The sequence below is a fragment of the Cryptomeria japonica genome, chromosome 2, assembly GCF_030272615.1.
Source record: "Cryptomeria japonica chromosome 2, Sugi_1.0, whole genome shotgun sequence".
NCBI lineage: Eukaryota > Viridiplantae > Streptophyta > Pinopsida > Cupressales > Cupressaceae > Cryptomeria > Cryptomeria japonica.
This window is the reverse complement of record NC_081406.1, coordinates 531,516,258-531,531,363: the sequence shown is the minus strand read 5'-3', so window position 1 is coordinate 531,531,363 and position 15,106 is coordinate 531,516,258. Positions and strand designations below refer to the sequence as shown.

The window sequence follows — 15,106 nt, the reverse complement described above, 5'->3', positions numbered from 1 at the left end:
AAATCATGCATTCTACCCTCGGTTGATGGTGAGAAGATACATTTCTTCTTTACTGGTAGATGTGTTAAGTTTTCACTTAACCGACGAGCATTTAATGCGGTTGTTGAAATATTTCATTATATAATATCGGATAACCCTCATTTTCAACTCACCGAGCATTCAAACATCAGAGAGCGCAAGACTAAGCAAGGGCATTCTAAGGTGAAGCTATGAAGTGATTTTCAGGCATTCAAAATTTCGGTTAAAAGGTATTTATCTTTTGAAATGGCATCCTCGTCCTCTGTTCTTGAGTTTATTTTGAACCCTACCATTGTGGAAAATGTCAAACACCCTAGACTCAGATTTAAGATTATCCCTGAGATTGCAAAGCAGGATGATTTCGTCGTAGTTTTTTCAAAAACTCCATAGGGTGTAGCATTTGCTGAAGACCCTAGAATCTACATACATTGCAACATAGAAAACTTAGGGACTGAGGATTTGAAGAAAATATTTAATGAGGTTATTACTGATGAAAATAGTGTAATTAAAACTGAACATAAGATTGTGGAAGACTTAGGTTTTGTAGAGATTCTGAACATTCCCGAATTTCCAAAGGAAGTTGTAAGACTTGTATTGAGCAGAGTCCATGGAGAGTTTATGTGGTTAGATTCAGTTTGCAAGATAACTAGGGAAGCAATTAAGGTAGTTACTGGTTTACCTTCAACCGGTAGTAGGCCTGATAAAACCAAGAAAATATCTAACAAGTGAATTATGGATTTAACCGGAGCCACATTTGATAGCAGGTCACTTAGAGTGAATGATGTTAAGGATATAAATGTGAGATATGTGAGTATGGTACTAGGATACAAAGCAACTCATTCAAATAGACTAAATTCTATTTCTAGCCTTTGTATTCACACTGTATATAAGATGATGAACAATAATGCTAAGATTGATGTGTGTGAATGGCTCAAAGGTGAATTAATTGACAACTTAAAGAAGATTAAGGGAGACAAGAAAGGTACTTTCCATTTTGGAAATATACTAGTATGTCTGATGCTATACTTTACCACAGAGATACCTGGCATAGGTCACAATGATTTTGGTTATGACATCCCAATAGGAAGACAGATACAGGAAGCTTTCACCAGTATGGTCATTGACAGTGTTAAGAATATCACAAACTACTTCAAAACATTTCAAACTAAGATGAGAGCAAGAGAGAGACTACCATAGAGCATAATTGATAAGTATGATAAGCAAATTTGTTTTGTCATTAAGCGTGATGAAACTTGGATGGAAGCAATAAACCCTAGAACTATTTGGGTTACTGAGATGGGTTATGAGGTAGACCTATTTGTTCTGGAGACATATGCTAAAGCTCTACTTGATGCACCAAGGGAGCCATCTAAGAAATTCTTTGGTAATGCAAAAACTATTGAGATAAATCTATCTATGCAGAAGAGGACAAAAAGAAGAGAATAGTTTGTCCAGGATGCCTCCAAGAAGGTCAAAGAAATCAAAGAAAATATCATGAATATCAGTGGTATATCAGCAAGTGAGCTTGAAGGACTACAACCTGAAGCACATGTTTCACCGGTTGTAACATCTTCTGATACTGATAGTGGTAAGGTTGTTGATTTTAAGAGAGTGGAAAGGAAAAGGAAAACCTTACCAATACCTTCTTCTACTCCTTTGAAAACCAGAACACTAAGAAAGAAGCAGCAAGCAATTAGAGAACCGAAGAAGAAGCTTACACCAAAGAAGAAACAAACACTGGTTACCCCCACACTAAATGATCTATTGAATGAGATTACAGAGAAAGGAAATCTATCTAATGTAAATAAATGGTATAATTCCTCCAATGATTTTGACAAAAATGATATTGAAGAAAGCATTATTTTACATTTAGATATTTACAAAAAAGTTTTGATAGAAGTGATTGATGAGTTACCAAATGATTTGTACATGAGATTGGAAGATAAAAGATTATCTATGATGGAACTAGACAAGAAGTTTAAAGTTGAAGCACTCTTGGCTGTACATCCGGTAAATTCTAACGAAGAGATAGATGAGTTTATTTTTGAAGCTAATCAGTCAGTATTTGTTAGTGGACACCGACAAGTGAGTCTGATGGCTGGAAGGGTTAAGGAAATTACAGATGAGACTGCAGATAAATGGGACATATTCTTTGTAGAGAAGGAAAAGCAAGAGGAAAGAAGAAAACCAAAAATGGAAAAGACATTTAAGGTATATCAGAAAGACAAAGGAAAAGGTAAAGTAGGTGGTGTACCTTCTGTCTACTCCAACAATAATAATAATAACTCTAATTGAAATCTCAACCCGAAGTTTGGACATTCATCTAGTAAAGTTACTATTTTCATGGTTAGTGCTCATTTAGTTATCAACCCAAGGACGTAGTACTTGGAATGGGTCTGCACTATATATGCACTAAGTTCCTTCAATGGCTATTTTGCATTACTATAGCAACTAACATTATGCGAAAAGGAAAGGAAAGAATGGAAATTATGAAAGGATACAGGAAAAACTTATAAAGACAATGCTGGAAAGATTTAATATAGATAACAGAAATTACTTTGTTCTGGCTTGGCTGCAGGAATAGTCAGTGGATCTGTTTCTAGTGGCTACAGGAATAGTCAAAGCAAGAACTTCTACTACAACTAAAGAAAAACTAATTTCAATGAGCATACACACAGGATCACTCACCAAGTGGGGCCCCTTGGATGAGTAATATCAAGCTTCCAGAAAACTACCTTTAACGGATCAGAACAACATATCTTTTATTCATTGCTTCCTGAAAATGATTATATATTTTGAAAAGAAACTTAAGAATGCTTATCAAAATTCTCTGCTTTATTCCTTTCTATTATGTCTAACCTCTAAGAAAAAGGAAGAGCTTATTAATAAAGAGTAGATCAACTACAATAGACAACACAAATCACACCCAGAAGAAGAGGTGGATGATTGACTGATAAAGAAGATAACTAGAGCTTGGCTGCAGGAAACATGGATCAAAACTGAACCACAGTCTTTGCATGTCGTGGCGATGATTTGCGAATTCAACGCCCACTAAAGTTAAACTTTAGTAGTGTTGCTTGGCTGCTCCACCCATGTAGTACCTTGCGCTCACTCAGCTCCTCTTCAGTTTGATCTCCAGTTATTTCTTATGTGATCCTTCCTTCTTCAGGCGCGAAAGGAGAATATCCACCGCGACATCATTTATTATCTGCACTACAACAAAAACAACATACAAGGACATGCATACGCATTTTATTCAATTAAAACATTCGTTAATTCACATATGATATTACCCTAAATAATCCGCATAGCAATAGGAACAAATCACATGGCTGCAGGAATAAATGGCATGGCTGCAGGAATAGACTGGCAAAGTTTAAACATGATTTCATAAGTTCAGGTTTAACACATGGAATACATATAGTCAATTTACAATACATCACTACTACTATGCAATCCAAAAGATGTCAAAAACCTAAGAGTTTTGATGATAAAACAATGACAAAGTCTCAATTGATCACCTTCTATTAAAATAACAAATAACATCCCTCCACCGACTCAGGACACCCCTCCATTAGCACCTTCATCACCGGTTCATACAGTTAATCCACCGGATATAGCTACTGAAGGTTTAACTCATGATGATACTAACCCATAATATGAGATACTTTTCACCATGAATGTAGATATTCAAGATATAAACATTGTTGTGGACAAGAAAACTATAGAGGTTAAGGCAAACAGTGTTGAGGACAACAAGATTTTAGAGAAACTGGCACAAACTGTTGACTCTTAGGAAACTAAGATACCAGCTCAAACAGAGCAAATGGAGACTGAGAAACCATCAAAGGACAAGAAAACTAACACAGGGCCACCAGAATCTGAGAAACCGACAGTGGTACTGATAGAGAAGCAATCATAGGCAGAGGTTCATATTGAGTTTGTGACACCGGCAGTTCCAAAGAAGTTTAATCAGCCTGAGAAACCATTAAAGGTAGAGGTACAAACACAAATTGATCCACTGAAATAAAAGGTAAGTAAAGTGGATGCATCTGATGGGAGTAAAGAGGAAGTAGTGAAGATAATTGGTCAGACATCTGTTGAGAAGAAACCTATAGCATAACCAAGCACATCTACAGGTGAATTCAGACCCACTAACATAAAAGAGGTACTTTTGGATTCTATTAAATGGATTATTGATTACAATGCCTTAGCATTTAAGGGAATTTATAACATGTTACCTATTCTAAAGATGATTGCACCTAATTGTAAGATAGATCACATTAATGATTCTTTAGGGAAATTGGACACATTGTCCAAATTCATTGCTGATAATGTAATAACCATAAATAAGGTGAATGAGGACACCATAAAGGAGAGAGTTGACAAAGAGAAAAACACATTATTTGATAACACCATAAAGAAATGTACCGATCACTTGGATACACTTTTACCGGTACTCAATTCTACAATTTTGGAGTATAAAGAGTTATATAGGGAAGCATGTAAACCTCATTGTTTGACAGAGGACATTGATGAGGAGATAAAAAAGACACAAAAAGAAATTGATGACATTGCGGATAATATAATAGGTTCATTTGGACTTATATCAGTTTTTGAGCAGGAAATGGCAGTTTTTGAGGAGAAGTTGGAGAAACTTGAGAAAGAGAAGGCAAGAATAAGGTCTAATGCCCAGGAACTAAAGGATGAACTTGGTCTGAGGTTGGATAGTCTGATTACTTAGAGAGTTGAATTATCTAAGGCAACAGTTCAAGGAGAGCGATCACTGGAGCAGCAATTGCACTATCTCACTGGTGTGACCTAGCAGACTGAGGCAACTTTAACTGACAACAACAAGTTTATGCAGAGTTTGAATAAGATTTTGGCAGACATCTTTAGATTGTAACCAATCGATTACAGACCTTGAGGTAGCATTTTTGCACTCCTTTGATTATTTATGACATCCTTTGTTATTGATGTCAAATAGGGAGTAGTGGACAGTGGAGAGAAAAATGCATGTACAGAGGAGATCGCTTGCTCAAGGGGAGCACATCTTTTTGGATTTCAGTTTTGGAATAACAGTTTTTTTATTTTTATCATGAGTGTTGCCATCAATGCCAAAGGGGGAGATTGTTGGCATTCTACACTCTTATGAGAATAGTTGATGTTGTCATTGATGGCAACCAACTGGAAACTCACCGAAAATTGGTTTCTACACGTCCGACATCACAAACTTCATACACCGGCAAACACCGGCACCGGCAGGCACTTCACCGACATTCAGATTATATCGGCAACAAAGCATACTGACACTCCAGCTGACATGGAATGAACTTTTATTTATTGTAATATAATTATCTTTTGTAAGCCGACATGGTATATTGTAAAAGACTCATATATGTATGAGATCTTATAGGTCATTTTGAGAGGATTGAAAAAGAGATATGTATGGTAGAAAATAATTGTTTAGTGACAGCAAAGGTTTTTGGATAAGGTATCTATATGAGCTTAAATCGGTACTGAACCTGACATTAGAGATGTTGTTTTGAGCAGTACATTGTACTAGATTTAATTATCCATTTTTTAGTTAGTGTGACTCTTCATTGAGCAATGAGATCTAAGTCGTTGGCCTCTCTAAATGTGCAAGCCCCTATTGTAAGTAGTATTTATTCATTGTCCAGTGAGTAAATATTGTGGGTCACAAATCCCACTGAGGTTTTTCCCACACCGGGTTTCCTCGTTAAATATCTTGTGTTATGGTGTGTTTCTATGTTGTCTCTACTATTTGTGTTTACTGCATTAATTTTTATTTACCAGTACACTGTTTTGGGTTGCAAAGTTATAAATAAGTTTAAATATTCTGCTAACCGGTTAGACATTGATTCCCCCCGGCCCCTCTCAGTGTCTTTGGGACTGTCATTGAATCTAACACTATTTAACCATTTGATGTAGTTTTAAACAGCCTAAAGGGGTACAAGATCATATTAGGAAAACTACACTAAATGAAATAACATGCTTCATCAAATGAGATCATTGACAATAATCTTAAGTTTGAGTACAATAGATATGTAGTGGCCAAATTTGCATGCACTAATATATGAAAAAATACCAACAAATCCATTAGAAGTAAATAATTGGTGAAAATAAAATATTATTAATTACCTTCATATTGTGGCACACTATGTGCACCTGTGACATACAATTTAAAATATAAATTTTTTTATAAAAAATAATGAAAGTAAAAAAGTAATAGTATAGATATGAATGACAATAAAGAAGCTTACTATTGCAAATGTGAAGTTGATGGTATATCAGTATGGTTGTAATTGATGTCAATGTACTAATTGTGTGATTCAATGCTTTGTTTTTGCTCCGCATTTTTGCTATATTGCAGATGTGTTCAGGATGTATTGTTATGTCATTGGATATTTCCTTAAGATGTTATTCTTGTGTTTTGGTGGTATGGAAGTTGTGCTCCAGAAGTCTATGCACTAATGATGATGTTTTCTAGCAGAGTTTGCAGAGCTCCGAGTTTCTCCGTGTTTCCAGTTTTATTAACAAGATTTCAGATTTATGTTATTCATGTATTTATCTTTGATATTCTAATTTGGCACATGATGATGAGCTCTAGACTCGTGGTTGTTGATATGCACATTCTAGGTCCGATTGATCTTGTATAATTCTTTTTTCTTGCTCTGGTATTTGTGGTGTATGGATAACGTGTTATTTTGATCAATGGTGTGGTGTGGTCCACTTCTCATTCCTTTCCACCATGGGAATGTTTAGTATAGACCTATTTCAAATTGTGTTTTGGTAAAAAAAATTCTGGTCAACTTGGAGATATTCTTAATTCAAGAGATCAATATAAATTGAGGATGATTGTTGTGTGAAAATATAATGGAAGTTAGTGGATTGAAAAGGAAGATCTATTTTTTGTGAATGTGTATGAAGTTGTGAAGAGTTGTGGTAGAGCAGTGAGATTGTGTTTTGTTCTTGTTTCATATCAAAGGCAATGAGTCAAAGGTTTCTTCCAGCATCGCAACATTTTGACAATTGTGCTTTAGTAGGAGATTCTTTCTTTTACTTTCTTCTTTTTCTGGGCAATGAGCCCTTCTTTTTTTGGGGATTGTAGTTGGGCAATGAGCCCACCTATAATGAGAGCTCTAGTAGTGAGCAACCCTTTGTAAAAATCACCTTACCCAGTGTCAACCTAACAAGTATTTCATAATTGAGAAATAGCATTCTCCATGGTTTTTCCCTTCTTGGGTTTTCCACATATATTTGGTGTTCTTATGTGTGCTCTTTCATACTTATATATGTTTATGATTAGAATTTTGTTTATCGGATCTATTTCTATGTATTAAGTAAAATATTATAATTGGTACTGTTGTCATAGAGATTTGCACCCGATGAAAATATGGAAAATTTGCAATCCCGTGCAACATGGGAATACTCTCAAGTTGTAGGTATGCTATGATGAGAGTAGACCTCTAGATTATGGGTTGGCTCCCTTTAGATATCCATAAACTAATATCTTTTGATAGGGAAAAATGTAAGAAGGATATGCAAAAACTGAAAATTAAACTATTAGGTAATTCACCAACTAAAAATGATTTAAACTTGCCTCTAAACCTCACAAGATGACTCTATAAATGAAGCTACAAACTTTCACAACTCGGGCTAATATTTTTTGCATAAATATTTGATTTGAAAGGCTTCTATGAATGAAGTTTGATTGAAACAAAACAATAATATTCTCATAACAAACACTCAACAAACGGGAGAAACACAATTACTGTCCTGCACTATAACATGCTGCACCTGAACAAAACACTGAGGCAAAAAATTGAAAAGAAGGATTTCATGGAAAACACAAAAATTCAATCTAAGAACTCACTCATAATGCTTGAACAACACAGATCTGAGAAGGAGATAAACTTATTTTATTGAGAATCAAGAGGTATTGGCATTACAAAATCTGCTAAACTCGTAAGAAAATGAGTTACAAAGATTGAAAAATTTGTTGTCACTGTAGGTACCATCTCAGAACTAAAGAGAACTAAGAGAAGAAGAAATACTTATACAAAAGGCTCCAAAAATTTTAATTTTGAATTTTGGCTCCAAAAAAAATGATGTGTTGTCACCTCTCCTCAAAATTAGGCATGTGACTGAAAGAAAACTGCACAAAGAGTTGTCAATTTGCAAACCACTCCAAGGGGTCATATGCAATTGAAAATCCCTCCAAAATAGGGATGTAACTAAAATAAACAAGGAGTTATGTTCCTTAAAATCCTTCTTGGCTCAAACTCCAACCACTTGGACTCTTTGATTGAAGCTAAACTCCCAATTAGGTGACCAAATCACTTGATTTCACTCCACATGTTTTCAAACATCTTCAATTGCCTCCTAGATGCATGCAAAAGCATCAAAGCTTAACTAAGCCTCCTATGAGATTATGGTTTTCAAAAAGAAACGCATCCCTTTGCATTAATAAATAACACTTACTAAAGTGATTTATATTATCACCCTAATAAATATTTACAATTTTGAGATTAAAATGCAGAAAAAAACCTAAGACTTGTTGATTTGGTCTTTTAAAATATGCAAAAGACAACAAGGCATATAAAAACTTAGGTATATTTTATATGAGTAAATCTCTTTTTATAAAAAACAAAAGGCAAAATGCCTTTCTTCTATCAGCATCTTTAGGGCTTCCAAACCCTAAAACAAAAAGTGAAAAGATGAAAACATTTCATCTTTATTTCATTCGTTCACTCTTTTGTTGCTTCTTTTAGGGTGCCGCCACCATCGAAACCCTAGCCGCCTGAAACCTTCACTTTTGGAGTTTGAAATCTCTGCATCCTTTTTGTTATTGATGATTTGCAGAAGACTTTCACAGTGAAATGTATGGTAAGATTACTCTGTTACATTTATACTCTTTCTGATGAAGGATTTTTGTGAGTTCATAAGGATTCTTGACTGAATACATGGCTTGTATCTTCTGATTTTGGTGGTTGTCTTCATGCCTGCAAATCTTGATGGGGATTGTTCTTGTGGCTTCCACTATCTTTTCAAATTGATGCTATCATTTTTAAATGGCTACCACTATTTGTGATGTTGAGTGATAAGGTTACATTTATTGCTTTCTCATATATGTGCTCACTATATGATGAGTGTGCCTTATCAGCGAATGCCCTTGGGGTTTGTCTTCACAAAGGATGCTCATAACTCTTTGCCATCACTTTTAATGGCCATAGTAAATGAAAGGTCCTTTCTCTTGTAATTGTAACAAAAGTAGTGGGATTGTATTTAGCTGTAATTATACTACTCTTTCATTACTTGGCACTGTCATTGAACTTTCCTTCTTTGTGACCATGCTTGTGTGGCCTTTCATTACAACCTTTGACAGTGACTATGACTAAAAAATTTCTCACTATTTTGAAAATCCCAAGGCTCCTACTTTGCATTGTAAGAATGAGAACTTACTTCCCTGTATCTTAATGGCACTATTCAAACTATGATTGTAGTATTCGGCCTATCTCAACTACTCCTTGGTGTTGATGCAAGCTTGAAAATATCCATGCTCTCAAATAGGTGCTAAAGTATTTAGAAGACATTGTTGATTGTATATCTACATTTAGAAATATTTCTCCTGATAAGCATTCCCCTATTACCATGAATGGATTACCAAGGCTTGACCTTTAACTTCTTTTGCATTGATTTGATCTAGAATCCTAGAACCCTGTGTCCTTATATGGGTAGATGAATATAATGGCTCATTTCTTACTATTGTCACTTATATGGTGATGTATTACCCTTTCACTATTTATATCTTTCTTAGGTCCTTTGACTATGATCTCGATAGTGAAAGCTCTTGCAACTATGGACTATCTATAAGGATTATAGCATTTGATCTATATCACTGCCTACTATGCCTTTTACATCACTGTTCTGAAATTCAAAAACCCTGCTCACTGATTTGATTTATTATTTTTTAGGTTGTCATTAGGGTTTTGACATATAATATATCACTATTTGTACCTTATACCTCCATTAAGATCTGCTCTAAGATGGCTCCTGATAGCTATATTTTCCTTTATTCTTTATAGGTTGCCTAACCACGGTAACATGCTATTAACTTTGTGTCAACCTCTATCACAGTCTTAGACCTTTTGCTTTATAGTCTTCATCTAACAATGACCTTATTGTAGCCATTATGACAGATGTCAATTTTGGTATTTGGCACTGTGATAGCTTCATGATTACAACCTGGAAGTTATAATCCTAATTGTTGTTTTAATTGCTCATATACTCTTTCTTTGGGTTTGTGGCTAAGTCTAATTGGTGCTCTAGTGATCCTTTGATAGTTATTTGGTGTCTTATGGCCTTATGCCTGAAATTTTATGACCTCTTAGCTGTAACATGGTGGTGATCTCATCATTCTTTGGCTCTAAGATTTTCCTGCTCTAGCTCACTGTTTGGATGCTCTGAGATATTTTGGTTGAGACTATTCATGCCTACCCTTTTCACTATTATTGTATCACTAGATCATTAATATTTTTCTTACTACAAAGGGTTTGTTAGATGCTATTACTGTCTTTTGAAAATACTTGAACATCGATAAGCATTGTGATGTCATTATTGTTCTAAGCATGATTTGAGGTTCTGAATTTTCCTTAGCTCTATGTATTTCCACTATTCATGATATGAGAGATGCACCTAAAGAAATATCCTTTATCATTGGTCCATCTAGCACTAACTATCTTTACTATGTTTCATTGTTGAAGTGTCTTTTCTTGATTTCTCAATGACTGTGACTACTCCTAATGTGTATACTCAAAGAAACATGAAATCTTCAAGGGGTGCTACTACCCTTTGTGACTACTTATTGGTGTTATGGAGGGACTATTGTCACCCTCATACTTCCTTTCAGATTGCTCTTTGTCTTTGATGGTGGCTTTTCTCAAAAAATAATTTGCTCCTTATGAGATATTGACAGTGGCTAAGTATTCTAGGCTACAATCTTTATATTGTCATCTCTTCCTATAGGGATTGTCTCTATCAATATGATGTTCCTTTATGATTGTCTTGGCCTTCTTTGAATGCTCTCAACTATGGGTAGTGGCATGTACATTGAAACCCTAAGAATGCGACTATCTTTTTGACATTGTTCTTATCATTATCAATGCAACTTTCTACTTGTTGGAATGATGTGTTGTCATTGATGTCAACATATTCTTCAATGTATTCCAATGTTGTAGTCAGATTAAATGAGTTGTTTTAGCCTGTGTGTTGCAGATGAGTTGATGCAGATTAAAGGGTTTATGGTATGTTGTTTGTAGATGGTTCATTCCCATTTGCAGAGGTTTGCATTATGTTTTGATCAAGTTATGAGGTATGGTATTGAGGATGTTATTCAATTGTTTGTATTATTCAGTAATCTGGTTTGTGCTTTGTATTGCTCTGTAATTATAATATATTTAGTTGTGGATGTGTGGGATGTATTCTGGATGTTGACGTGTGTCCTCAGTTTGATTGGTTCATGATTTGAAAATCCACAAGCAAATATTTCAGGTTGACAGTCAGTTATGTTGGTGTTCTTGAGCTCTGGTAGAGAGATGATGATGATTCTAGTAATCCAAGTTGTTGTGGTTGTCGTGGTGCAATTCATGTTTCTTGTGAATGTTTCTAGATTGTGTTCTATGCATATTAATAGTCTGCATTGATTATTGTGTGCGTTATTGAAGATTTTTCTTGTTCGGTGATGTTCTTTGTGTTATGCGATATTCTTCGTAATTGTAACATGTTGCGGATGATCGATGCATAATTGTTGGAGGTGTTGCACGTTTGTGATATTTATTTGGGTCTAGACTATGTCTTAGCTGACATTCTTTTGGTCTACATGTATTGTTGTTGCGTGTGAGGTTATTATTTTGTAATTTGTATTAAGGGTTTGGTCATCCTATATTTCATAGGTTGATGACTTGTGTAAATGAATGTAATAATCATTGAGATGTATCATGCTATGTGTGAATATTGTATTAATCATTCAATAGCATGGAAGTTGTGCGAAGAGAAGATTTGATAGTGAGCTCAACCAAAACTGTACTCAAGCATATGGAGATGCTATTTTCACAGTTCATGTAATCCGAATTGTTATCTAAATGGTTTTGTAAGTTAGTGAGACTTCCTATAAGGTAGTGAGCCCTTCCTAAGGGTTGTAGCCTTTCTGGGTTTCTCTTGTTTAAGTAGTGATCTCTATGCAGTGCACCTGAATGCATGTGCATTCCCCATTGTAATATTTCATTTACTCCTAAAAGGGTATTATCTCATTGTGGGTAGGTTCCCACCATGGTTTTTCCCTTAACTGGTTTTTCCATGTCAGAAATCTTGGTGTTATATGTGATATTGATGTAGTGATGCTTCATGCTTTAACTTGTAATTATCAGATCTGATATGTGGTTTAAGTTGCAGTAAGTTTTTGAGAAAACTTATTCACCCCCCCTCTCATTTTGTTGCATTGTTGCCAACACTACTGTGTCTCTAGTAGTTTCTCTTTACTATATCATGACTACATAAACCCTGACAAGGACTTTATTTTTTCCTTGTAATGAATGTTGCCCTTTTTCTTGCAATCTTTCTTAGCATATATCAATTACTGTCTTAAAAAAATATGTCATCATAAAAGGAGAACATGTTGGGCTCAACCCTTGTGGGAGCCACATTTAAACCCACATGTTGCAATTTGGTGAATCAAGATAGCAACCTAACTTTTCTTGTATCTGCACAGTGAACAAACAAGTTAGTAAAAGCAGTGAACTCGATGATTTCTTTGTGATGATTTGGTCTGGCACTTTATTTTGTTCGAGTTATATGACATGCTAGTTGTTATAATGCATATGAGGATCAGATTGTGTGTTTATATATGCATGCACATATAATGAATGATGACCCTCATTGCTCTAACAACATTCTCTCTCTTTGATGTAGGAAAGGAGAAAAAAGGAAGCAATAGTTGGACAAAAGACGAGCGAAAGACTAAAGATGAAACCAGTCAACTCAATTAGGGCTTATCATTTAGGCAATGACGAATCGCCCTTCTTTATATGTGCATTTATCTTTCCTTGCATCTACAAATGCATAGCTTTTTCCTTTATTTGCATTCTAGGAATTAGTCTCACGACTTGTGTGAGACATTATCCATTTAAATTATCAATAAAGATTACTTTTCTCAATTATGGTATTATAATATTCTTTGTCTATATTTATGCATATGAATGTGATACAAAAAAATATATACCTTTCTATTCATAAAAAACATAAAAGCTCTATCTGATTGAGCTTATTAGAAAAAATAGGTAACAGGTACAATTGATTCACCCCCCCTCAATTGTTTGGGATATTCATCAATTGGTATCAGAGCTTTAGTTCCTATAAAATGAGACTAACTGCTTGAGGAAGATCCGATGACACATAAATTGACTATTCCAACCTTTAAAGGATTCAACTATAGTTTTTTGAGAGTGAAGATGAGAGGACACTTGATTTCTCTGAGTTACAAGACTTGGAAAGTTGTGGAGACAAAGTATGTGATGTCGGAAAATAGTCTTACTACCCTGGATGAGATTGAAGCCTATGAAGAGAATGAAGGAGCAAGGTATGTTATCTTTAGTTCCCTATGTAAAATTGAATTAGCGAAGGTTGTTGCATTGGATACTGCTTATGAAGTTTGGGAAAGATTGAAAAACATCTATGAAGGTAATGATAGAGTTAAGCTAGCTAAGATGCAGATTCTTAAAGGAAGATATGAGAACTAAGGATGGAAGAAGGTGAAGACATAACAAGTTATTTTTCAGAAGGTTGATAGTGTAGTGAATGAGATCAGAGATCTTGGTGGTACCTTGGATGATAAGGATGTGATAGAGAATATTATGAGGACTTTACCAGAATGTTCCAGTGATAAGGTTTTAGCTATTGAAGAAACTTATGATACATCCAAATTCACCAAAGGATAGTTGTATGGCACCTTAACAACATTCGAGATGAGGAAGTTTGATAAAGACAAAGAAAATTTTGAGAAAATATTTAAATCATCAAAGGTTGCGGATGAAGATTCAGATGATGAGAGCCTAGATGAAATGGAAGTGAACTTTGTGAGAAAGTTTAAGAGAGGAACCGAAAAGTATAAAGGTATGTTACCCCTTAAATGTTTTAAGTGTGGAAAGATTGGTCATTATGCATCTAGACATCTGGAGAGAGGATCAAAACAAAATTTTAAGAAAAATAAATAAAAATTCAATAAGAAAGCCTACTGTGTTAAAGATGATGCTAGTATTTCAGATGATGAGTCAGATAATGAAGATGGTGCTTGTTTGTTCTATGTTGAAAAAGATGAATCTAAACCTAGAAATAATAAGGAGATGTCTAAAGTTGTTGAAACTATTGCATCAACATTTCATGTTAGAAGAGATAGAAATGAATGGTTGATTGATAGTGGATGTTCAAATCATATGGTTGATGACAAAAATAAGTTTTTAAAACTTGAAAAGTATGATGGTGGTTGAAAAGTTGGCTATGGCACCAGAGGATGTGTTGCATCAATTTTGATAATTTGGTGAAGATTGGTTTGACAAGAGATGTGAGAGATTTATTGAGGATGATAAAACCAAATAACAATGTTTGCAAAGAATGTCAAGTGAAAAAAGAATACAAAAGGAACACTCAAAAGAAAGGAACAATCTTCTACTAGACTATTGGATTTGGTTCACACATACTCATGTCGGTTCAACCAGAACAAGGAGTTTCCAAGGCAAGAGTTATTTCATGCTCTTAATTGATGATCATTCTAGAATGACTTGGGTTTCATTTCTAAGAGAACAATCAAAGGCATTAGAAAATTTTAAGATATTCAAAGCTAGAGTTAAAATCAAGTTGATAGAAGAATCAAATGCTTTAAATTGGACAAAGGAGGAGAATTTATTTTTGATACTTTTTATGAGAAATATGAAATTAGAAGACATTTATCTGCTCCTAGGAAACTTCAATAGAATGGTGTAGTAGAAAGAATGAATAGGACTATTCAAGAAGC

At 34.7% G+C, this 15,106-nt stretch overlaps 1 protein-coding gene across 1 annotated transcript in view; it reads left to right on the top strand.

The window, feature by feature from the left end:
* LOC131865151 (uncharacterized) overlaps positions 1-15,106 on the top strand; it is a 63,986-nt gene that overhangs the window by 34,550 nt on the left and 14,330 nt on the right. The window lies entirely within an intron of this gene.